At 38.2% G+C, this 27,140-nt stretch overlaps 1 protein-coding gene across 3 annotated transcripts in view; it reads left to right on the top strand.

Annotated features, from left to right (window-relative positions):
- The window catches only part of COL8A1 (collagen type VIII alpha 1 chain), a 94,998-nt gene that overhangs the window by 22,065 nt on the left and 45,793 nt on the right, over positions 1-27,140 (top strand). Inside the window, exon 1 of one of the 3 annotated variants that reach the window (XM_063350404.1) lies at positions 2,944-3,017. The exons of the other annotated variants lie outside the window; for them this stretch is intronic. The gene's annotated coding sequence lies outside the window, so the exon portion shown is untranslated. Of the gene's footprint in view, positions 1-2,943; positions 3,018-27,140 lie in introns of those variants that run through there. 3 annotated transcript variants of the gene reach the window in all.

Genomic DNA, 27,140 nt, shown 5'->3' on the forward strand with positions numbered 1-27,140 from the left:
ACAAACAAACAACACCCTTCATCCAATAACATTTTATTTTTATGGTGGCTAGGCATAGATTTTTAGAATTTGTACACATAAGAGGCCAAACGGAGGTATGTTTTTCCTATTGAAGTGCTTCAGGACAGTTAAACTTTTGCTGCACAAAAGTAGTGGGAATTTTGAAAGCAGTGAAAATATTTCCAATTTAAAAGAAGAACCCTCCCCAATCCAAAGAACTATTCCAATATCCAAGCACAAAATAGAGCCAGGTTTCTTAGAAAAAGTTCAGTGATTTAGACAAATGTTAAACAGAGTTGAAACTGACTCCATGATTTTATTTCCTCTATTCAGCTCTTTCAGGTGTAACTTTACTAATACCGAGTCTAAAAGATGAATTAGTACTTATTTCACATTTTTGTCAACTATGCATTAGTTTAGCCATCCTTGTCCTAGAGACAATATTTTCCCCAGCTACGTCTATTTAAAACAACATTATTTTAAAATATATAAAATATACAAAATAATTGAATCATGAAAAGTAATGGCATATGGGACAGAAGCTTACAGGCTAAACTAAAATTTTGAATCGTTTTTCTTTTACGTGTTGCTACAACATACAAAACTGCTGAACACAGATACTTCTGGACAGGTTTACACAAGATCACAGAGCTTGCTGCAAACTTCCTATTCCTTTTTTTGGTTGACCCCTGGCTCACAGAAAATTTGTCTTGATTAAGAACATACTGTGTTATTGCGGAATGCTCTTGTTTTGAGTGCATTGTACTAGTTGCGCTGTGGTAGGAGCTAAATGAATGCTTATTTTCTCAAATTACTTAATAGCATCGTGAATTCTAGCATGGACATTTCCAAAGGTTTATTTCTCATTGTGGTGACTAACTCAGGTTCTCCATAATAGATCCACAAAGGGATTAGCAATTTAATGAGTTTAGCAAAAAATAACTGGCTCTCAGCATTAATTTCAGCCTTGAAAAGTCTATCATAAACAAGTCATTGTAATATCTCAGATCTGAAAGAGAACCCTTCCTTACAGGTAGATACTTAGATGGATGTAGTTTCTTAATACTGTTTCTTCTAAATGAAAGTTAATGTTGGTATCTCGCTTTTAGACTGAGCTATCTTACTTACTGAGTAATTTATAAAACAAGACATTTCTGGGCTCAAGTTATCCTGTGGCCCAGGAAGGTCTACATTTCGATGCAGGACTTGGATGCAGGATTTGTACCCACATTATTTAGGTACGTAGCTTCCCCTCAATACACCCACTGAACTGAAGTCAGGCCACCCACTGCTTGCATAAGTCTGAGTACAAGTTTTATGTGTGTGCATCAATTCCTGTTTGTGAAAATTCGCTGATGATACACTCCTTGACATAGGAGTTCGGATGATAAACTGGTTACGGTTTGTGAAGTAATGACATGCTGAGGACTGCTTATCAATACTCATTGAACTCAAGGATATAACTACACAAATTCTGCCTTAAAGAACTTACAATTTCGCTACTTAACTGTAAGAGACATTCACATTGCTTACCTGATCTACTTTATATGTCCGGTGATGCCGATTCAAAGCAGCTACAGATACCTCAGTCAGTGGAGTGACTGTAGTTAACATGAATCTTTGATGTAATACCTTTCACACTGGGGACAGAATTAGGTAGCTGCTGATATTTTCATCTTTGATTTGTCAAACTGAATCTTTCATTTATGCAAGTGTACACATATGCATGTACACATGCTCATATATAAAAGTTTCTTTTTGGGGAAAGGCACAATAAAACACTGCAAGTAAAACCAGAAGTCGTATAGAAACAATATAAAATTTGCTGTATTTGAGCTATAGGAATAAGAGCTAGGAAAGATGAAGGCTCTTTGCACAAGTAAATTATATTAAAACTTGTAGGTGAACGGCACAACACAAAACCCATAAAATTTACAATTCAGCAAAAATATCCTCTGTGCTTCTGTTCCCTTATTAAATGAATGAATACTACCAAGTCTGGTAAAGACATATACGTGGTGTATCCTTGTCTTCAACAAATTCTGCTCAAACTAACTCACATCTGTAGGGATATTGGGACACTTGCTGTCATTATATCAGGAAAAATCTGTGGTAGCAAGAGAATTAAGGAATTTACAACATCAAGGCGTTTCAAAGATTATTATACAAACTTTACAGGTTTGCTTGCAGAGAATTACTAATACCAGACCACCAGAAACTGCCCCCAAAACTCTGTAGATACCAGCTGTAACTGTTCATATTTGCCTGTGCTTAGCTTTACACCTAGCATATCACAGTTCTGGAAAGTATAATATGTTACAGGAAAGGTCAGAATTTGTTAAGCCTTAAGACTGATGGATTAATAGTAACAACTAGTAATACTATTTCTTTTAAAGGAAATCATTCCCAATTTACAATATTTTGGAAATCAGTAAAAAAAAAAAGCAGCTAGAGAGATCTGGATTATTCATAGATTTAGACACGTTAAAGATGGAAAATAATTAGATCATCCAGCCCATTTTCCTGCTGACACAGTATTGTTCCCTCTAGTACATTTTCTAGTGCTTAGTTTTTGAAGTCCCTTGAGAAGGGAGATTCCAACAGTTCCTTTGGACACATCCTGGCACACTCTGTCGGGGAGGTTTTTCCTCCCCCTGTTCAGCCAGGCATTTCCTGTCTCTTCTTATTTCCTCTTCCACTTAAGAATTCTTCCTCCTCCTTGGTTCCAGGGCCCTTCAGGAACCCAGAGGGGACACTGTCTACAGGAACAGAGTAGGATATTCCCAGAGTAGGATATTCTACAGTATGGACAACATTCTAGTTAGCCTTCTTTTGTTTACTGCTGTTTATGTGCCACATGGGAAGAATGCATCTGAAATGTGCTTGGCCACCTTTGAACATTTTTAATATGATAATTCTTCAGTATGAACTTCGGGGAGAGTATCTGTTGAAACCAAAGCTTGGCTGCCTCAGATCAGGTTAGAAGGACTGCTGGAAGAGCGCCCGCGCAATGAACAGTAAGTTCACCACGTACCATGTCACTAGTGATTTGTGCCTTTAAGTAAGTGGATATAAGAAAGATGCCTGAAGAGCAGAAAAATATGGAGATGTTCTTGACCCAGTGGTGACTGAATACAAAACTCTTTCTGTGTTGTATGAATGTACTCAGAACAGTATCACATATAGGTACAAGATTTACATGCAACAATTACAGTCGTGCTATAGAAGCAGTAGCCCACACCAGCTCATTCCAAGCAGTTCTGTTCTTGACAGAACAGTTGGGGGAAAAGATTTATTACCATTCAGCAGGCTGCATGCAAACTCAGCATCATGAAATCCTTATGCGCGTTAGTGAAGAGATCCCTCTGCAGTTCCCACAAAAGCTGTGGTTCATAAGGAACCACAGGCCAAATATGGCCTGAATGTTTTTAGACATCTAAAGAGTCAGTCAAGACAGGAATTTAAGTGTGTTTGCTAAGTGGAAGTGTTAACCTTGCCAGATTGAGTTATATAGCCTTCTATATAAGCAGTCCAAGTCTGCTACCTTGATGAAAACATTGTACTATAGATCATGATAAATATAATTTTTGATCTAGAAGTTTAGCTTTGCCTGGAAGGGGCTTAGCCAGAGCACTTAGGAACATTTTCTTAGAAGAACAACAAATGTTAAATATCTTTTTGTTCTTCAGATTTGAGCAGGTGGACTTCTTAGTCGTTGGTCTTGCAAAACAGTTTGCAGCAGGGAAGAATTAAGTTTCCATTACCTAATTCAAAAGACTGGCCAAATATAAAACAAAAATGATGAAAGAGTTTGATTGTAATTCTGTCTGTCTCTTTGAAGGGATAGAAATATTCTTGGATGTGGCCTTTGTTTTGACACATTTATACTGATTACAAATTGAAGGGCAAAGTTGGAGTGTTGTTTCCTCCAAAGTGCCTCAGCCCCAATTCCTTCTAGTACTGTCTCTGACAGAATCCCTTTGACAGCAGAGGGGCTTTCTCTTCTCATGTAATTGTTCTTGAAAGTGTTTAAAGCATCCAAAGAGAAAAGGAAGATATAACTCGTAACTTATACAAGGCAATGTAATTTTAATGAAGCTTTTGCTTCTCCTTTAGAAAAAAAAGTAGAGCAAGAAGACGTGCATCAGTACCTTATTTCAATTAAAATCCAGAGAGCTAAATCAGTGTCTTCCTTTTCATTTTACTGTAATTGTCTTGGGTGCTGCTTACTTCAGCAGCATTAATTTGAGGAGTGAAAGCTAATAATGAGAGGAAAGACAGGCAAACCTGGAGTGAAAAATCCATGCTAAAGATTAGATCTTTATATACTTTAATTAAAGAATTTTAAGAAGGAGAGAAGTAGAAGAAAAGTCCTGTGAAATACAAGATGTTTATCCCGAACTACAGTAAATTGGATGATCATCAGCTGACAGATAATTTTTCGTTTTAAAAATATGTGAGCCTTAAAATAGGGGCTTTCTTAATTGTGACATGAGTAGAAAAATATATACTTGTTGCTTTTCAGAAAAGGAAAAATCATTCAGAATATTGGCAGTGCCAAACATGGGAGCATTCACGAACTAGCAACACAGTAATCATTGGTCACACCAGCCCACAATGCTTCCTGCTTTCAGCTATGCATTCCCTGGGAGGGGGCAGTGAAGGCTCATCGGGCACATCTATGCTGCTTCACTTGGCAGTAAATTTAGGCTTTCCATGAATTCTTTCCTTCTAAATTGCAGAAAGGCAGTGTCTGCAAAGGCACTGGAAGGCTTGTCCCATTTGAGTAAGGCAGGCTTCATCCATGCCACAGAATGTTTCTGACAGCAAATGATAAGGTATCTGAAACTAAGTTTTAATCTACGCCCTGAGAGGCAGTCAAGGAAAGAACAACCGTACACTTCCGTTGGAGGTTATGTTTATGGATAGGATTGCAGTTTGTGCAAGCCTCCTGTTAGAGCCTGAGGTAGCTTCAGGATGAAGGCAGCACAGTAATACCACAGCGTCTTTAAGATCTACTCACTATTCTCTATCAGCAACGCTTTGTCATAAGCTTAAAAGAAAAAATACTTTCTATTGAATCGTCAGTCACAGCAACTAGGAAAAATAAAAAAAGAATACCCTCTTCCTTAGAGCAATGCATGCAGGTAACCTTCTGTAATATACTATTCAGTCAAATGCACAGTGAATCATAAAACATCCTAAGAGAAGCACAATTCCCCTGAAAAGTCAGAGGGGGAAGAAATCAGATTTGAGGGCTTTTTCTCCTCTATAAGCACCAAAACAGTCAGATATTTGTCTGAGCTCATATGAGGTGCATAAAATTGAAAGAAGAGAATTTTTAGGCACTTATACCACTTCCACTCCCATCCACAAAAAGCAAAAGCTTCTTTTTTTTTCCTAGTTCTAGTCTCTTCTGCTCACAGCAATCAAATAACTCATCTATCTGCTAATTTAGGAATTCAACATCAGGAAAAAAAAAAAAAAAAGAAAAAAGGCAAAAAACCCCCAGACACCACACACACCATGATCAGAATTTGGCAAGTGTAAAACAGAGATATGGGCAAGCATTATAACACTGCTTAAAGCTAGCTGATTTGCATCCTAGCACATGCAAAGTAGATGAAGCCATCTAATTTAATGAGCCAACGCATCACCTCTTAGAACAGAGGAGGAACATTTTCTTGAGATACATTTCCTGATTTCCTCTCATCATCCTTTAGAATGGAGAAGGATGGCACTTACTCCTCTAGTTGGGACATATAACTCCACAGCTTGAGCTGCTACTTTGATAAAAGCAGAGGAAAAAAAGTTTCCTAAGTCCAAATTCCAATGAGTAAGTGCATCAGGCATCTTAACATATTCTTTGCAACAACTTCTAAGCTCACTGATGGCATCGCCTTGAAGCAGTTCAGCAAAGAGGATGAAATCAAGTAAATACAACAAACTGTAGTTTGTTTATAATACTTTTTTCACATCTAAAATAACTTCTTTATAATGCAATTATATTGTTTCTGGAAAGACTCACTGCAGAGACAGATAATGAGCTGGTTCATTCCCTTTCCAGCCAGCAAAAGAATTTCTGTTCACCAGCCAGACCAGTTGCAAGGCAAGTGCCCTCTAATTCAGTTGTAAGCAACTTCAGAAACTTCATGATTCTGGATTCACGCGTGTACAAATCACCTTCCTTAATAAGCCTTGGGGATTTTACATCGAACAGGGCAATTGAAAACCTCTGTGGCTCAGCAGTTGTTAATATGTGTCTGCCAACAGAAGCCAGCTTGACATAAACCATTTCCTTTTAAGCTTCAGTTGATATTCCATGCCATTTATTTCTTAGCTGCTGCCTCATCCCGGCACCTTTAGCTGCTCTACAGCATGGAAAACAATTCACTAGAAGTGCAGTTTGTGGCAAGCAGGAGAGGCTGTGAAAGCTGATGAAAACCTCACTGTTGTTTGTGCTGTCCATGGCAGCAGCAGCTCAGCCCAGACAGCTTCCTCGGGTATTTCAGTATTGCTACCAAGACCACAGCTCTCCCAGCTCTGTATACAGCCACACAAACCACCATCACTCTTTGGGTGTAAAACAATTGATGACGGCACCTAACTGTGAGGAGTAGAGGGCAAGTTTTGATTGTGGAGGTCATCGCCAAGTCCTCTAACAAAAAATTCCAATGAATTTTTAACTCCCACACAAAGCAAACGTAGTATTACTTGCTAATAACACCTGGTCTCCCTTCTCTGTCAGATCTGACACTTAAGCTCTGCCAGCCACCTAATAGTTGCTAAAATAAATATGCAGGGCAACTAGCGAGTAGTTTCCACTTCTGCTCCACCTCCCATTCATGCTGTCAAGACAGATTTTCTCCAAAAGAAAGAGGGAAAGAAATGCTGTAGCTTTTTTGACAGAGAAGGAAGACCTCAATTTTGTATCTGCTTTCATTAATTTACCAAAGCTTACATAGTCTGCAGTAATATTTTCCAATGATTTTGACATGAGTGATAGTATTTAGTTTAACATAATCAGTCTCTGCAGAAGTAATTTCCCCAGACACTAGTGTGTTTGATTGCACCATGTTCTGACTCCCTCTGTGTTTTTTTGATATGAACACTCCACATGAATGTTCATCAGGACATATTTATCAGATAAAATGTTTTTAAAGAAGAGAAGGCAGTGTGAGATGTGAATTCTCTAAAAAGCATAAATAACTAACATACAGACCAGAACTCCAAAGCTGTTCTCACACAACTAAGTTGTCACCTTTCTTTCTTTGCTTCCTTTTTAAACTACCTTGGATTTATCCTGTGATTGCACGTCAAAGTTTTATAGTTGCCATGTATTTTGGAAATCAGATATATGGTTTCTTAAAGCATGTTCCCACCTCTGTGGTAAGGTCTGCTGAACATTTCAAATGAAGTGTTTCTCTTAAATTATGCGTAAATTTATATATGATAGTCCACATTTGTTTTATTGCTTTTCTTATGAGCATCTAATGGAAAGATTCCAATGCAGAAACACAGCTAAAGCAGCAATGAGAAGGCTTTATTATTTTATAATTTATTTCCTGCAGTTGATTCCTTAGCTGATTTATCTGATTTTTGACTGATTTCACAGGTCACTGGACTTGCCAACACATTTTTGCTTTGAGTCACTTCCTTGACACCCCCCCTCCCCCCCCCCCCAAAAAAAAAGCAGCCTTCAAAAAGGGAACAAGCTTGTCTTTCTGTTGTTCTACCTCCACCACCAAATACAAGACAGGGCAGGAAGTAAATATAAGAGGCCACAAAAGGAGCATATGTACTTTTTGTGCATATGCACATGTACTATATTGCATGAAGGAAATAATCTGCTGCATGAAATTCTAGGAAATATTTCACAACCAATAATACTTGACTCTTTAATCGTGGATCAATATTTCTTTATGGCTCTTTAAGTGTGTAATAAGAAAGCAACCTCTGAGCTGAAGGGCTTTATACTCTAAACTAGATCCTCCATCAGATGCCAGTGTGACTCACAAACCTGTCCGTGTTACAACCCACCCTTCAAAGTGAGGACAAGTCTTTTTGCATTTGAAACAAAACACTGTTACCAGATACTTGGGTAATTTCCTATTATAAATGTAGCCAAAAATAGGACAGTGCAGCTCCCACTATGACAAGTGCTCCCTGAGAACACAAACATCTTCTTCATGATGTGATAGGTACAGATTAGACAATGGTTTTCACATTTGTTGAGACACCATTCACAGTTTTCTACAGATAGGAACCTTCGAAAGTGTTAGCATTTATTTGTTTCTACACAGACTTCATTTTGCTCTGCTCATGAAACAGACTGGTTTATTGGCATCTGTAAGATCTTAAATTTGTTAAAGGATAAATCTATGGTGAGTTTCAGTGCTAACTCAATTAGAGTGTTTACATGGGATCTCTGCACGATGTTTATGAGATGGAGTTTGAAGTAGAACCCAGACACGTTCTGTTTCTCTTTTGTACCACAAAGATTGCATTGCAGCTAGGAAACATACTTCAGTGAGTCACATCTTGGAAAAAAAAGATAAATGGCTAAAAATGCAATAATAGTAGGATATCATGAAATAAACAGTAACTGAGCTAGCAGACTTGTTTGTAGTCCTACTCACAATCATTTCTGGTCCATGTTCAGGATGTTTCTGCAGCTACACAAGGAAAAAAAAATGTAACAAATAATATGTGTTGCTGTTCTGTATTCAGCTGAGCACGGCTATAGAGGTTGAGACTCCAGGAAGACCGGCATTTGCCATTTCAGGCTGTAGCTGATCAATAGCCATTAACACTTACTTTATTTCAGAGTTCCATGCAAACATAATGAACATATACCAGTGCTTTAGCCTTACAAGATAGGTAGCATTATACCAGCTTCCCCTGGTATAAAACTGGAATTGAAAGGGTCTAAGTCCCTACAGCGTGCTCATGCGTATGTACTTACAGTAGCAGAAGTGGAGAGGATAAGCACCAACAATTCTGCTGGTATCATTATACATCTTACTGTGGTTTTATTTGCCCAGATGTAATCGCTACACATTCATAGATAAACACCAAAGGAAAAAGGAGAAAAGGTTGCAATAAGCCACGAAATGCAATTCATTTGTCAAAATTAAAGCCCTTGATGGATTCAAAGTCTTTCCCTTGCGATACTGACTTTTCACTTCATTCCTGCTCTTTGGCCAGGGTAAGAATGGTGTAGAAAGTCACAGTCCAGTGCTTCTGTAAAGCAGAGGAGTAGGCTAGGTCCTACAAGTAACTTACTGGCAGTGTTTGGCTCTGAACATCTCTTGTTCCCCTACACACATTCCCACAGTTGGAAGATTTTGAGTTAGGACTTACCATTTGTCACAAGAAACACTGCCATTACTCATGTACTCTACCTCAAAGCAGGGGTTTACTACCTTGTAGAGGCTGAATCAGAAACAAGACCAAAATAATCCTTACCTGAAGCAACCTTTTTAAAAATGTTTTAATAGAACAGTGGTTTGCTGCATCCATTGCATTTGCAAGCGTATACTGTCACATTTTCAAAGTCACTGGGAATTATTTTGAAGCACAAGCAAAGGGAAAGATATCCAACAAGTCGTCTGATTTATTGCAGTAACCCTCGTGTATATGCAGTGTTAAAGTGATCATATGGTTGGCTGTAGAAATGCTAAGTATTTCAGTTCAGTGGAAAGGTTTAAAGGAATAAGTGATACACATATGCTTTTGTAATTACATCAATATGTTAAAAAAAAAAAAACAGTTTTTTAAAAAGTGCTAAATCACTGTATAGTATATGCAAGCTAAACCAAGAGCTTGCTTTAGAGAGAAAAGTGAAAAGATGTATCACCCAGGCTAGATAGCAAAAGTTTTGGCACCTCTGAAGATCTGGAATGCCTCTACATGTAGGTGTGATTCAAAACAGTATACACACATTTCCAACAGCAAGATCTGTAATTCCTCACCATCCCACCAAAAATGCTAAGGGAGCCTGATAGTTCGTATACTACCTTGGCTGAGCCTGTGTGTTCACTGGTGCCAGATACTGTTCCTAGTGTTTTCAGCCTTCTACACAGACTGCAGTACTTTGTATCCAAGAAGCCCCTAATGCTGTTGTAGACAACGTTATTCTTGAGAAGTACCACATGCAGAGCTTACCTTTCTTTTTATTGTTTTTTTTTTATGGAAAGGAATGTTTATCTCAGTATGATGTTTCCTTGTCTATCCTTCTGTTCCTCCCCTGAATAACTTTTGAGCTTGCTGGGCAATTTGAAACTCATCTTGAAAGAAGTCTGGAGTCTAAAAGAAAATTATATCCTTGCACAAGTTCCTGAAAGTCAGTGGGCGAGCAGTGGGTAGAGACACTATTTGGCATCCTCACAGAGGGAAAGGCAGACAGGATTCATCTGTTAGTCATTCAGTTTGGCCTCAGAAAAGTAAAGAATGCAAATCCAGAAGAAATCAAAATTCATTGGTTTTGCTGCTTGCATAGCAACTTGGACAATCCAGTTGGGTGATACAGTAAAAGAACCATTTGGGGTCCGATCCTGCATCCTCATTATTGATTAAGATAGGAAGAGAACCTCAGTGGAAATACAGTGAGACAATACAGCTTAGGAACTTGCTCTTATATTCTTCTCTGATACCACATCTACCAAACATCAGTTTGTTTGTTAGATTTTTTTTGTGTGAGTTTTGGGGTTTTTGGTTGGTTGGTTGTTGGTTGGTTTTTGTTTGTTTTTTAAAGTGTCCCAGGACAGTTACACGTTCCAGAATAATGGATTGTTCTTTAGGGAATACCTGCTTTATGAGGCTGTCCCTCGAGAACTCAGTTTAGACTAATGATACTGAATAGAAATGGTAAATACATAATTCAGTTTTAGCAAGCATCCCACTCCAGGGTGATCTGCATGACCAAAAAAAAAAAATTATTTCTTTTTTTTTAAATTAACTACACATCTTTCATTCCTCTAACTCCTTATGTGAAATCATGCCAGGATTCTCTTGTTGGCTAATTCAGGCTACAGCTGTTGGGGTATGATCTAAAGGTAACTTCCATTAACAAAGCAGACATTTTTATGGTTACAGTCTCAACTGAGCAAAGGAAGGGTGGGAAAGGGAATTAGGGATAAGCTGGTCTTGAGGGAGAAGGCTCTAGGAATAGTCTAATTTAAAAAAAACAGACAGATAGGAGTTCAGATTCCATTTTGAAACTACCTTTTGCTAACACCATTGGCTAACAAACTAAGTTTTAGCAACTCTGATGTTACATTGGTTTTGAGCATAACAGAAGAATTCACCAGCTTCAGTCCACTAGTTAACCTAGTTTTGACTCAGGCTTCATCTTTCCTTGAGTAAAAGGTTACAATGACCTACAGCAACTTGCATCCTGTGGGGAAAGGAGAAGTGTTCAAAGCTGCTTAAGTGATCTGAATGCTTATTTCCAAAACTTTTTTTATAGATCTGTTACATTCTGTGTAAACACTATGACAAAATATGAATCTTGATCATAAAAAATCCTAGCTAGAAAAAGGTGATAGACATTTTGTATGTATTAAGGGGAAAAACTATCTCCTACTGTTAACAAAGTGTTTGTAATCAAAGTTTGTAATCAGAATTTTATTTAAATAGGGTTCAGTCTTCAGCATGTTCACTGTTAGTTGTCTTTTATATTTGGCGTTCAAAATATAAACTGTCCTTATGGCATACATAAGGATATTCAAAGATACCTTCTTCACTCAGTAAGGGAATGCTTGGCCTCTCATTTGAAGGGCTAGAAGTTGCCATTACAGGTTTAAAAGACTGCTTTCAGATGGATTCATCTGGAGCTGGCTGCTACAAAGAACACATTCATTGTTTAGAACTTGAGCAGAGAAGCCTAAAGACAGTTAAAAAATTCAGAACAGTTCTGGGATGGTTCGGTTTGGGGTTTTTGGTGGGTTTTTTCCTAGTATTTGACTATTCTGTCAACTAGTCTAAGTCAGATACCAGGGGGAAGAAAAACCAGACCAATCTATTCAAAGAGACAGACTTACCGGGGTAGCTGAATGAAAAAAATAGGTTGCCATGTTAAGAATACCACTGAACATGGCACATCCAGCATATCCATGACACTGTCACTATTATGCTGAAGTACCCACATTCCTGTCTAGCTTCCCTTCCTACGCGCTGTCTGCATCCAGCGCCCTGCCTCAGTGGCATACATGCCCCACTGAATTGGTTAGGGGGAATGGTAATTATGCAGATCCTCTTAATTATTTGTCCTTCTGCAGTGCACATACTGGCACCTGGTCCTTCCACTGCTGACTCATCTTCAGCAATGAGATTCAGCTAGTTTTTCATACACAAAGTCCTTTAAATATTGTCCCTGTCCTCACTATAGCATATCAGGGACATGTGTTGCAGGGGTACAAGTCTGATGATAAGATAAACACAGAATTTGTGGGAGGACGACAGCCTGATATTTTGCCTTTTTAAAAGTGGAGTGAGTCCTTTCCACCACTTACTTGATTTTCCTCCTGCACAATCTTCCATTTAGTAACATATTCTAATCTGCAAGACAACTTAAAGCACTTTGTATTTGGAATTAACCAGATGGCAGAAAAACAGAGCAGCCATCAGAGCAGGAAAATAGATGCCAGTATCATGCCATTGTTCAGCCAGACGAGTGTAGTAAATTTATTTGAAAGAACAGGTGAAGGAATCATTGCTCTGTTGCCAAAGAAAGACTTGCCAGAAAAGTGCTGTACAGGTAACAGAAACCCAAAAGTTTATGTACTATATTTGCTGCTATTGAAACACCAGATTCCATGTTGGATTTTTTTTTTGTTTGTTTTGTTTTTTATTCAGTTCCACTTATACATCTTAGGGATTAAGCAAAATGAGCTAGTAACGGAATGCCTTATAAAATAGTAAAACATCCTTTAAAATGTTCAAGTCCACAGATTTGGAAATAAATAAAATAATCACCAGAGAATTTAGCCAGACCGCAGGAAAAAGATGAAGTGGTCTTCAGACAGTCATAAGCAGTATTGCCTCTAACATCAACACATACCTTTTCTTTTAACACGATGTCAGATTTTCTTCTGTCTTACCTTTGTGGCTTAGAATCCAAACTACATCCTCTGCAGGCATATTTCAAGCTTTGTAATTTTCAAACATTTGCGCTAAGCCCTTATGCTTTTACTGAAATACAAAAACCATCCACATAGGGCCCAGTTTACCACTTTGCCTTCAGGTAACACTCTGACTTGCTTAAAAAAGAAGCTTTGCTTAAGATGAACAGAGTCAGGTACAGACACCTTTCATGATATCCACAAGTGCTTTCCCACCTGAGGCTATTTTCAAGAACATGATCTCAGTCCATACAGCAGTATTAAGAGGATGAAAAACAGATACAGGGAACTATGCACTTTAAACCAACTCTTTCAAAATAGAGACATCATCCTTATGAATGTTTTATTCCTCATCACAGTATATTTTGTTCTTAAACTCAAATGAGAAAAGAATGGAGGCAAGTGACATCAAATCAAGGCATTTCAAGAATCTTTGATGCAAGGTGGCTCTTCATGTTTTGTAAATCCACCCCTATAGCCCAGAAAGACTTGGGAAACACCAGGTAGATTCCTTGGCCCACAGGTCAGTAAGAGAGCCCTCAGAGCAGGAACACAAGCTACCTTTCTTCCCAGCCCTGGGAAGAGACAGACATAGCAAATAAGCACAATAGGTTTAGCTCCCTGTGCTGCAGACACCTGCTGAGGTGGAGCTGGTAGTGTTTGTGAAGTTGATATGCCATCAAAAATTATAAAGCCACTGATCATTTTCAAAGCTATTGGTTTACCTTGTTCTAGCTTAGTTCAAAAACTATTGCATTTGGGTTACATTTAGTTCATATTTTTCAGTGTTATTTCGAGCCTTCCAGAAATACGAGGTTCATAAGCACATTTACTAAATAAGCTGTAAAATTCAGTGTAATCCCCCGATTCCAGGAGATGGGGAGCTAAGCAATATCTTTGTAACATCTCTGCTTTCGTTTTATTAACATGTATGGGGGGCGGGCGGGAACTGTATGCATGATACAAAGAACAGGAACATTAGCAAATGAATTCAGAAATGGTTAAATGCTCTCCCTGCCTCCCCCCTCCAAAAAAATAAATTAAAATCCTGGACTTTTTAAGGGCCTAAAGATACAGAAAAAGCAGGGGGGTTTAACTATCAACATTTTTGAAAATAATTTCAGGTAACTTTGAAGACAATTTTAAATTCAAGCAAGTAAATTTGTTTTTTCATTCCCTTTTATTCATACACACCTAAGACCCTAGAACTAAAGAAGCTCATTTCATAAGTACAGAGATACAGTATATATCTCCAAGGATTAAAAGAAAATCTTTCCTCAGTGGGTTTTTTCCAAACTGTGGTGTGGCAGAAAATGTTATCGGCGTGAATCTTTAAAAGCATTTATTTTTATATATATGCACTCGTTATTACTTTTCTCACAGAAGAATTATTCTTGAACAACAAATACAAATCCACTTCAAAAGCCTTAGCATTCCATCTGGTCCAGAAACTCATATTTCCATTCTTAACTGTCTCCTTGAGAGTGACAGAGAAAAAAGAAAAAGATATAAAAAAATATAGCAGGAATCAAGAGCACTTACCACTTGGAAGAAGGAGGCGTAGCAAGCTGCAGCCAGCTTCAAAACAGCCCCTCTAGGGCTATAGATGTTTGGCTCTCCCAATAACGAAGAAAAAGCCACAAAAAAAGCATAATGGAGGGGAAAAAGTTCTTGTTACAGTCTTGCCAATTTTCAGATATGGTATTTTTCATTAAGAGCTAGATGTCCTCCAGAGACTATACGATTTTTGCATTTAGGAACAGAAAAGAAACAAAAACCAAAAGAAAAACCAAATCTTTTAGATCAAAACATATTTACATAGAAACACAAGCACAAAGTATCAAACAATCCTACTGCATCAGGCTTCTGAATCACTTTAACAACAGGGAGATGGCGATAACCTACCATAGAAAATCAGCTGTGGGAAGGGTTAAGTGAGACCAGGTGTACCTCATTACAAAGGCTTAGTTTTGCACTGAAGGAGTTAGCAAGTGTTTTCCATCACCACAGTACTCTAAGTTTCTTCCTGCATCTGTGTTTTTCATGGGCTGTTTTTGTTATTGTATTCAGTATCAAGAACAATTTTTTAGTGTTTTTCAAATGTTGTACAAGTTCTAAGTCATTAAATACTTTTAAAGCTAGTTAATAGCTAAACAAGCTTCTATAAACTCCTGGAATATAGCTGAAAAATATCTCTTAAGGCAAAACTGAGTGAAGTTAGGCCTGATTCCATGCAGGAGTCAGGGCATTTGCACACAGAGAAATGAGTGTCAGGTCAGCTAGGAAATGAACTTCCAGTGCTTTGACTAGTTTGTGGTATCTGTCCATACACAAACACTGTAGGAAATGTAAGATATTTTCTTTCTCAGCAAAAATAAGGAATAATTACCTTTGATTTTATTTTTGAAAGATAGGAGTAGATAAATGTATTTGCATGGGCATTATGAATAAAAGTCTCAGGTTATCTTACAAAAAGTTGTGCGTTTGCCTGTCAGAGAATAAAATGAGGCTTAGCTGCAGCATGCACACTTTTGACTGAAACTGCAATCCTGAAAACCATCGCTACCTAAGCATGGGAGGACCTAAACTTCATAGATGTCTGTCTTCTAGAACTTTTTCCAGTGATGAAGACACTTGACTAGTAGACCATGAAAGGCAAACAAATTTATTGGGAGACGAGTGATGCTTGAAGTCAAAAGTTGAATCAAAGTAAGAACCTATGTCTCAAGAAAGGCTGTTCCAAGGTGCTTTTTCCTATTTTGTGACTTTGAGAGGATGTTCCTTTCAGGTAATACGAGTAAGACAATTTTGCAGGAAAATAACAAAAAAGAAACCAAATCCTGTCCAAGAAGAGAGGCAAACTTTGAAATATGAATGAAATAACCTTTTGTAATGAACATTTTCCCATTCTTACGCTGCTATGTTAAGAATGTGTTAGAAGCCTGGAAGATGGTCACACTTGCATGAACTCTACTTTACATTTCTCACATGGAAAAATCCTGACCTCCTATGGCTTCAGACATGAAATCTGAAGGTAAGCCCTCCCTTCCAGTTAGCATCACTTCTTCCGTAATGACTCAGCAGCAAAGTTTGTTGCTTAATACTGTTCCATAAAACAGTTAATCCAGACCTGACCTTATAAAAACTGACCCCTGTACATCCTACTTCTGGCAGAGTTTGATTGGTGAAGAGCTGATCCCACACACATATAGGTATTAATGATTGTGTTTCCATGGAATCACTGCAGACAGGGGATTTTTATTTTTTTTTTTTTCATTAGCTAGTCAAGGGAGAGTAAGCTGAAAAAAAATCAAATAACTCTCATGCTGATCCCTGCATCAACCTTGTTCACACAACAGCTGTAGTCCTAAAACAGGGACTCTTCCCAGTCAGCAGGCCTAAGGCGGGGGCGCTGCCAGTCACTCATTTCTGCCACCACCAATGAACTCATGTCTGGAGGACTCATGTCCTTATGCATGAACTCATTCCTGACAGGTGAATTAGCACCTGCAATTTCCTCTGAAGACGGTCAGAATGAAAAATACCTGCAAGAACAAACTAGCCTTCTCTACATATAATGTGTACAAAAAGTATTACCGTTCTCATCATCATAATACATCATTAATATATCCTAAACATTCACCTTACTTGTTTGTATATGACAGAAACTCTGTGGCTCAGCATTGTAACATCTAGTCCCTAACCCTAACACATAAATACCGAGTGCCTAAACTAAGGTGCTTAAATCCATACTTAGCCACAAAATGCTGAGCAACAACAATTATTTCTCCAAGTCTCTAGAAAGTTTTGATGCTCAGGGCCTCTGAAAAGATGCCAGGCTTTAGGCAATGACTTTTGGAAAATGTTGGCCAAAGCTCCTTGGTTAAACTCTAGGTATCTTGTTAAAGGATTTTGTAAACATGAAGCAAACAAGCAGTCATTGTGTGGGCTGAAGACCAGCCCTCTTTGAGATACCCACAAAAGGACCACTTTGATTAAAAGGGTGTAATACCAATTCAGCATTAGTTTGAGGTTGCTTAGAGGAGCCCACCTGACGACTGATAAATGCAAAGGCACGCATACCTGTTTTCTTGTTTCTGTGTGTTATTTTTTTAAGCTTCACAAGTTTTTCCTGCCCCATGGGTTAAATACCCAGAGTTCTTTATAACATACCTCAGGGCTCAAATAATGCACTTCCCAACATGATAGGCAGCACTGTGAATAATGGAAGAATTTTAGAAGAATTGTTAGAAAAGCAAAAAACATCTTTAGAAGAACTGTTAGAAAAGCAAAACGCCCAGACACTCTAACTGTACCCTATTTACTTGAGATTTGACCCTCTTCTTTCTCTTTTGCAGCAAATGGTTATTTCCTTGTAACATTTTTTAGGCATCGTTCTGGCAAAATCAGAGATACCCCATCACAGCTTTCACTAGTTTTTTAACTCGAGACGGTATTTTTCTCTTGGCTAATCTCCATAATTCATGACCATTTGCCGCAATCTTGGTAACAGTGATAATAAAACCGATTGCATTTGTTAAACACAGAATTATGTTTACAGAGTTCCTTAATAATCTTTTATTTAGGTTGGTTTCAGATCTCAAATTGTAACTTATTTTTCATTTGAACAATCAGTGATAATTTACAAAACTGATTTCCATTTTTCTTCTTGCGATCAGTCATTCACAGTTTGGGGGCACGTATTTAGCTGCTTCAAATTCCACCCATATCAGATGCCTGAAATACACCTTCAAAAGAGAGTAATTTTTGACATTTGGCTTTGGAAGTGCCCAACTGGAGACAGCGCAGCAAGGCCAGCCTTCACCAGGTGCTGACCACCCATTTCGGAGAACAGGATTGCCTTTAAATGTCTCAAATTGAGGATTAGACACTCTTCAGAACTTAGGCATGTCGTCATCATTTGTGTCAGGTATAATACTAGAGTTAGTGTTAAAAAAAACAGCGAGGAAGGTGAGACATAAACGTTCACTGCTTTTAAAAACCAGGTTGCAGTTTTCTGTTTGTGACAGCATCATTGATTGCTCTGGAAGTTACAGCACCCTAAAGCCACTAATAAGATATAAGGATGAAATCTTAATTAGACAAAATCCTTTTTTTCCTGCTGCTTTAGCTGGAGAAAGAGGAACAGAAGAAATCTATAACATATGACCAAAATTATCTCTAAATGGAGTGTTTAAAAATGTTTCCATCAGGCATCAGCAGATGGGTCTTTAAGTGAAAGCCAAGTCTTAAAATGGCATCTATTTTAAGTCTTGCATTCCAAGAGAGAAAATATGAGCCAGATAAGTTAGTCTGTGTTGACATGTAAAGTACATCACTCCCATTAGAAGGGCTGATGCGGATCTAAATGACCCAAAAAAGATGCTCTGTGGCTCAACTGAATACCAGAGAACAGAAGCGTAAATGAATTTGAACATTGGTAATTCAATTGTAGTCATTGCACTTCTGAATCGGCCTGTATGTAAACTTCCACTAGACAGAAAACACCTGGAAAAGCTCTGCTAAGAGGGCTGTATTCTTAGACAGCTTTGGATGCCAGCCTACGTAAACAGAGAGGCAAGAGACAGAGACATTGTCCTTTTCTTTCACTACAGCATTGTTTTATGATTGCTTCCAAAAGCCCAAATTTACAATTAGAGAGCCCTTTCTACAAGCACAGCATATAATTACACGCTTGGTGTTTTCAATATATGCTTGATATTTTCAGCACTCTTCACTCCAACTTTCTGGCTGACTTTCTTTCAGCGTTTATACCTCATTCTCCCCTGGAAGCTCTAAAATTAAAAGTTTTGCACACACAAAAACTTCACTCCTCAGCTATTAATCTCATGTATGATATCACTTCCTTTTGTTGTTTATAAGCAAGAATGTTCAGAAATGTCTTGGATTTGTGTAATCTAAGTGAATTTTAAAAAATAATCTTTATTTAGACAAAATAATTAGAAAATCAACATGATGTCAAACTGAGACTGATTTCGGTAGTAATGACGGTAACTGATTAACATCAGTCTGCTTAACAACACTGTTTACATTCTTCCTGCCTCTCCTTAAAGTCGATTATTTCAAAACTCAAGGGATTTCTCTTATGCACATCTGCAAATTCAATGTCAGTTCCAGATTCACATTTTGGTGGTGAATCAAGCTGGCCTCAGTTCACCGAATAAGAGGCCAGTTTTTACCAGACAAATTGAGGTGACTTAATACTTATGGGGTTTGACTGACATATTTACTTGCTTTCACCATCTTTTTTTCACTTCTAATGAATCAACCATATTACTACACACTGTTGACAAATTGAAGATGATAGGACAGAGCAGATGAGATAGACATTAACAACTGTAAGCCAAGGACGCCCGGCTTAACTCCCTAATACCTGACACAACTACCTCTTCGAAGGGAGGCTTTCATTTTTTGGAAAGGACTGGGAAAGAGAAGGTTTAAGGATTTTCTTTTAATTTAAACTAAATTCATGGGAAACTAGGTGTGGTATAAATATTCCAAATTACTGCACCTTCAAAATTCTATGTCTCAGTAGCATACGTATCATTACTTAGTGAAACAGCTTCTCTATATGTATTCTCTTTATGTAAACATTGGTAGTGAAAAACTGATCAGTGTATCAACAAATAAGGAATTTACTTAAATTCTTGGAAAAAGAAAAAGCTGAGGCTTTTTTGCATGGATACTAATCTGATACATATGCGCAGTTGTTTACCCCCACTTTATATTACACATAAAGTTTGAGTCAGCTTTTTAGTACAGAATTGAACGATACCAAAAAAAAAGATTATATGTATATATAAAAGTAATAACTTAGTGTCTAGTTGTGATCTAAGCCAAGTACGAAATTAAATATGAATTGACATGAATTGGACTTCTTCCACCAGCTGAGTGGGAATGAGATTGGGCTGCTAACATCTCTGTGCAAAGAAATACTTGTCTCCACACAGAGCTGAGCAACAAGTCACGAGACCTAAAGCTTGGCACTGCCAGTGACTTGCTGGGAACCTTCAGGCGACCGTTTCTTTCCATTTTCCTTTGTTTTCCTAACTCTAAAATGTTAGTAACAAAATTTATTCATACTTGCCCTAGAAAGTCTTGTGGCTGTAAGCTAATGGTTCTTCAGCTCTAAACAGCATTATTACAAAATTGGCTGTGATAGGCACTTCATTTTGTTGAGAACAGAGACCATTTCATTTTCTCTAGCGTGCTCCCAAATGAAGTGATACCCACCGCCAGTTGTTCTCAAACCCTGACTGGAAAACAGCAGTCTTCCCTGCTGATGCTCCTCTCAGTGGGCTATTTCCAGCTTTACATACGTTTGTTGCTATACTACCCTTTCACAGGCTTTTCCACTGACTGAGTGGAAATGAGATTGGACTGCTAATATCTCTGAGCAAAGAGATACTTGTCTCCACACAGAGCTGAGCAGTAACAACTTATGAGACCTAAAGACTGATCTTGCGCCTCTTGCTCACACTAGATTGTACTGATCGCTCCATAAGTTCTTTCATGAGAGGCACTGATAATAATCAGAGAATTGCTCAGGCTGAGAGAAGCAACAGCATCCACGTGTAGGATACAGAAATGCAGAACACTGAGCAGATCACTTAGGCCTAATAGGGATAATATCCCCATGTCACTTTCTAATACTTTTTGCAGAAATGGCTTTTTTTACCTTCAGGCATGAGGCTTCCAAAATTTTCCTTGAGAGATTCCAAATTTTGTCTTCTTGCCCCATCACTCTATCCTTTTCTTTTCTATTTCTCCTAGGCTGATGCAGATGTTTTTTTTCAGCATTCTTCTCTACTTTGCTTCTTAGCCAACTGTGTCCTTTAGCTTCTGTGACAATCTTTTGGCTTGATAAGTGTTCTTCTTGTTCATCTTTACCTGTGGATCTACCTTCACTTCCATGGCATAGCCCACAGAATCCTATATATGTTCTTACCTTTACTGCCTTTACAGAGACCATCTTGCCTTTTTCCTTGGTGATCTGACACCTTGTTGTTGCAATATAACAAGATGCTGGAGACAGATGGGAGAACCAACCATGTCAAATTACCCTACGGGACATGCTGTGAAATACACAGCGCACGTCCATTGAATCTCCTGACCAAATGTCTTCAAGATGTGTTTTTGTAAATTTGCATTGTCACTGGTATACCAAGAGCAAATGCCACAGCATGTCAGTTCAAAGGAATATCTCAGAAGATTGGCAGTAGATGCTGGGAGCTCTAATCCCAAGAATTATCATAGCATGGGCAAATCAATAGATTTTTTTCAGTAGCTTCCTAAGAGATGGCTGCAGTGAGGTGGCTGGTTTGTTTGTTCTAAAAGCCCTGTTTACCGAAGATTTTAAACTTATTAGGCTGCAGTTCAGTGTAAGTCCCAATACCTGCCGTAAAAATACAGTGTAAGCGATACTGATAGCTTCCTGCTGTAAAGAAAGACTTACTTAAAATATTGTAGAATGCTTTCTTGGTGATGAAGAGCACAGAGTTTTCTGCTGATATCATTTTATGCGGTGAAAAAAGTCAGAGGACTAGTTCAAACTGAGTCACAAGCATTTCTGCTGAGAAAGCAACAACTGCCTCAGAGCCATCGAACAATGAGCTCTGCTTTGAAGAGCTAATACAAGTTTATTTGCTCTGCAACAGAGCAAACCTTCAGTTCTGATTTTTTTGAAACATTCTTTCAAGAGTTTAGCCTGGGTTTTGCACAACCTTTTCAGAATTAAGCACCCTACCAGACTGCTGCCAACAAAGGTTGCTTAATTCCTCAGTAAAGGGGGAGTCTTGTTATTTAAATAAAGTAGCTACTGTAGTAGATTTGCAGATATGTTAAGAGTATTACAGGATCTAGAGGTAGATTTAGGAAGAAAATACTATAAAGCAGGAAAAAATTAAACAGTGTACTTATTGAAACTTAAAAGACATTATGACATGTGATGTGATTGCATCAGATAAGAGCAGGTGGAACTGTGTTACCTGTACATGCGACGTAATTCATGTTGCAAAGTGACACTTGATTATAGTTACACTTTCCTTTAAAACATGGTCACCTTTTAAAACCTGACTGTCCACCACCACCAATTACATTAGGGGAAGAAAAGGGAAGCCACAGGGTTCTTCTGTCCCTTTTAACGGACTGCAAACCACCATACTGTGTTTTCCTAAGCAGTAGACTATCCACAACCTTTTCTCTGAAACTGGACTGGTGAATTCATCTGCCATACATTCACTGTGGTGGGACAGCAGCTGCTGCATTTCCTGAGGAATGACAGCAACGGAGATTATCTAGTCTAGTGCCTTTGTTGTGATGATGTAACGTGATCACTTTACACCAGCCGTTCTGCAAAAAATATTTCAGAGTCAACTCAGTTTCTGTTCCTCGTGGGGACACAAGCTTTCATTCTGCTTTAGTCACCAAAATGAAAGTGCCTTTTAAGTGCTATGGTAGTGGCCTGGACACTGCGAGTTCCTCCAAAACCAGGATTTTGGTAGCAGTAGAGCAGATACTGTAGTTTCTCCATCATTTCTCCATCTTCAGCCAGAAAGAAAGAGAGGACCTAAAGGCCATAGTCATGCACAGAAGGTATTGACTTTTTTAACTTAATCCTGAAGCACCACGAGGGGGAATCCTTGCTGCTGACCCTTCCACAGGAAGGGAGTTGCATGACTCTTCCACCTGCACCTTTTGGGCTTGTATTCTCAAGGGCAGACGATTATATTTTGCCAGGGTGTTAAGTTATGCCGCATCACAGCAACCAGACACTCTTCTGCAAGGAGCTTAAGCAGGAACAGCTCAATAGTTCTTTCCGATTGGTTTTCTTGTCCGTGGTCCATAGTATGTTATAGCAATTGGCTGCCTGTTGCTGCAGGTTAATGGCTGACTGAGCATGGTTTGAAACAAGGTGTTGGGCTCGTGTCCAGGCTCTGCATAAAAGCCTCACATGTGTCTGTGTGTTGAGCTAGTGATACGTACACTTGAAGCACACAACCAGTCTAAATTTTTTCAGCTTGTGAAAGTTCATCTGTCAGACCAGCCTCTTGAACAAGCACCCTGGGATTTTACTGGAAAAAATTACTTCAACAGAAACATTCCCTCATCATACTCAAAAACCTGCATGCAAATTTGCTCCCTTTAGAGAATACACAGGGGTGTTTTAGCAGACTCAGCTGCAGAGGTTTTATTGGCAGATTATTAAAAGCTTCAAATTTTTTGATATAATTTCAAGAAAAAAGTAGACACAGGAGACTGATACTATTAAAATACAGAGGAAGAAAGAGACACTGGGCAAACTACACAAGCAAAAATCAGAGCTGCTTCTCCTCGGAGCTTGCTTTGGATAAATTATTTCTGATCTCCAAATCCCATGGATTTGCATAAATTTAAAGAGGAGTGAGGCAATTTATTTACTGCATAAGGTGAAGGCACAGGAATTCTTTCTACCCCCCAGATTCTTGGACAGTGTCCTGCCACTAGAAGTTACAAACCATCTAGGCATTGGAAAGTGTTTTTCACCAATACCTAAGGCCGCTGAATTTTGTTTTATGACTTTTCTGTGGAATCAAACTCTGGAATCAACCAATTTTTAATGCAAGGTGTGATCTATCTATTTTCTTTCTACTAGGTATTTATTATGCTAATTATATTCCTTTGGTATCTCAGCATCCCCATTATTTTACACTGTGGACATCTGTCTGTGTATAAGTTTCATAAACTTCCCATAACCTTGTAGATACACATATGAATCATTAATCATTGTAAGAGAAACTCTGGCATCTGAAGTCAATGGCAAAACTTCCCTTGACTTCAACAAGGATCAGATTTCACCTCTCCCCCTGCAATATGTCTAGCAGGTGCCATTGCCTTTAATGCCAACTGTCAGCAGGTGTCTTTACTAGTAGTTCCAAATAACAGCATTTGCCTTATTATCCAGTATATTAAAAATGTATTTTCTGCTGGCTCACACCGAGCTTTCAGTCCAAGGTGGAGGTTGTGACATCTGCCCAATTGAGACTGCATGCTGCTGGAATGAATTCCCGGCTCCATTCCAGACTCTAGCTCTCTGTTCCTTAGTGGCTTTGGAGCTAATAGAATCATAAATGGAAGCTGATTTGTATTCTGTATGGCCAAAGAGTTGCAATAAAGCCTTAAGATGGGTGGATCTTCCAAAGCACCCTGCCAATTAGAACTATTGTTTACGCCGTTGAGCTTCTCATTTGGTGAACCGTCCAATACTGCGTTGCATCCAGTAGGTTTCCATTCTGGCGTGTTGCAAACATGTGAGCAAATCATCTGGGTATAGAAATAATATTAACAAATATTTTGGACCTCTAGCGCAGCTTTCAACCCAAGAGCTTTAAATAACTACACATGTTAATTAAGCTCTTCCAGCTTCCACTATGAGGTAGGTAAATGTTAATATAATCGTTTTGCAGATGGAAAGACATTAGCACAGAGCTGTTAAAAGACTTGCCTGCTGGCTGATATGACTTCTGTGTGGAAGGTGGATTCTTTATTTGACAGGACTGCTTTTCGTGTGCTCTTAAGCTGCTGAAGATAAGCTGACTACATGTTCTGCCCAAGTTACCGCTATCTTTTTTTTTCAGTCTCAGATAGGACCTACTGTGTAGCTGATATATAGATTCTCAAAACCATCACATTTCACATCCTCTGCTAGAGACTTTTGTGTTCGCTGAACTGGTGACCTCTGCAAGAATTTGTACATCTAATTAATGAAGATTTCGTCTTTGGGAAAAAGCAACCCATGGGGTTATCTTTCTATCTTTCTTCAAATAAGTGCTCATTTTAGAAGAATGAAAGATTCATTTTCTCTTGTCATTTTTGGGAATCAAAGCATATCTAATTTACCCCATCCTTTGTCAGAGTCATCCCATTATACTCAGAAATGTTATGTTTCTTTCCCCAGTAAAAATTCACCTGGAAATAGTGATATAAAAATAGGATGTTAATAGCTGTGGAATTCTGTTGATAGTTCTGATTGCTAACACAGTTATATCTATCAGTCGGTTTTGCAATTTGACCCATCTTCTTTCATCAGACCTCATCCTATTCAAGTCCAATTTTAAATTAAAATAACCATATCTTTTGTTTTACTGTTATCATAACCAAATATGGTATCTACTAAAGCTGCCAGCTATCCTACTAAGATTTGAAATATCTTTTTAATGTTTGCCAGACCTAAAACTTATCCCAGTCAACCTTGTAGTATTATTGCCTAAGAAATTAAAGGCATTGACCAGCTGCTGTGGAAGATAAGTCATTTTATATTTTCCTTTGCATTCATCAGTTTTTGAGGCAAGAAAGGGCTGGTATTTTTCCAGTTTCTAAAAGCCAAAGATTCTGTTAACTCCATGCTCCCATATAGGTTTAGACTACCACTTATGAATGTGGTATCTGAGGTCATCCCACATGAAATCAATAATAATATTTAAGTCCCTAGGAATTCCCCATCTCCTTAGGACTTAGAGACCAGTAAAGGTATTTAAGTCTCTAAAATCTCAATAGTTTAAGCCATGAAAGCAGAGGTCAGATTTATTTTCTGCCACACGTAACATCTAAATTATCTACAGGTAATGGTAGATCCATCTTGGAAGTCACAACTGTAAAGATCACTTTGACTGTGGTGTCACTCTGATGTCATCTGGAAGAAAGGTGGAACTTACCTAGAGAACGGTTTTACAACTGACATAGCCTACTATTTCAAATGAATTCAGATTAAAGTACCAGGGATAAAAGAAAGAGGGGTTAACTCCTGGAGTTGTTCTCCCATATGCAAGCAAATTTGATTTTAGTACTAATTGCAGTGTGAACTCCAGCACAGAGAAGTTCTATTGCCATTTTCAGATAGCTACAGTATGGACAATAATTTGGGTGTAGCCAGTCCATCCCAGTCTATCAAAATCCTTCTTGCCACCTCCAGAATCGACTGACATTATACTCAATTCTACATTTTTGAAAATGTAAAATTAAATCAATGAACTAACATCATTATGAACTTGCTCTTAATTAATCTAAAGTGATAGATCAGATTTATACTTGAGAAGATTATTTCCAGTCTGCTGGCCAGAATGTTGCCAGTTTCTTACAATCGATCTTTATTCAGAATCTGTACTTGCGACACACCTTCATAATTTCAGAAGTTTTAGGATTATGATTAGAAACATTCTTATCGCCAAAATCTTTCTGTCCAACTCATAAGAGGTATCTTTCCTTAGAATTAGCATTAGTACATCTTATTATTCTTTATAGAACGGTCTCAGGAAGTCATCAAAGCCTGGACTCCTGTGGCTTTTTATAGCTGAATTATTTGCAGAATCTCTGCATCATTATATTTCCATCCAGATGTTCTTTCTCTTCCTAGATTGTCTGTAGGACTTCAGCTAAGTCAACGTACTTACTATATTTTGCAGTGCTTGTGCTGTCTCTTGTTGTATAAATTTGAGAAAATCTTTAAATGCTCCTTTTAAAGTCATTAATTAATGTTCTTATTTTTACCAGGCCATTTTGTTAATTAAATATATTCAATGGCATTTGAAATGTTTATTTCATTACTCATGCGTGACATCTGAGCATCATTTCTGATTTGTCGCATACCTCACCTTATAATTGCTGTCTCTTTAAAGCCTTTAATTTGCATAGCCGTACAGCTGGGAGTCTAGTACACTCACGTGTATAAATACCATCTATATAAGCACATCAAGTGATGAAATTCTGGAATCGAAATTCCACGCATGGTAGAAATACAGTGTGTACTGTAAGATTTAATTAGCTAATGACATTCATAAGATAAAAACAATTCAGTGCTTGGAAAAGTGCAGGATATGCTTTTGAGGGTTAGGGAGGCAAGGGGCAGGGGAACATGAGATCTGACTGAGATCACAGGACATATCCCAAGTGAAACATAGTTCAAGAGGTGGGATGTGTCACAATTTCTTCAAACACACAAGGGGTGTTTGTGCTGCTGGT

The sequence above is a fragment of the Chroicocephalus ridibundus genome, chromosome 1 (assembly GCF_963924245.1).
Source record: "Chroicocephalus ridibundus chromosome 1, bChrRid1.1, whole genome shotgun sequence".
Taxonomy (NCBI): Eukaryota; Metazoa; Chordata; class Aves; order Charadriiformes; family Laridae; genus Chroicocephalus; species Chroicocephalus ridibundus.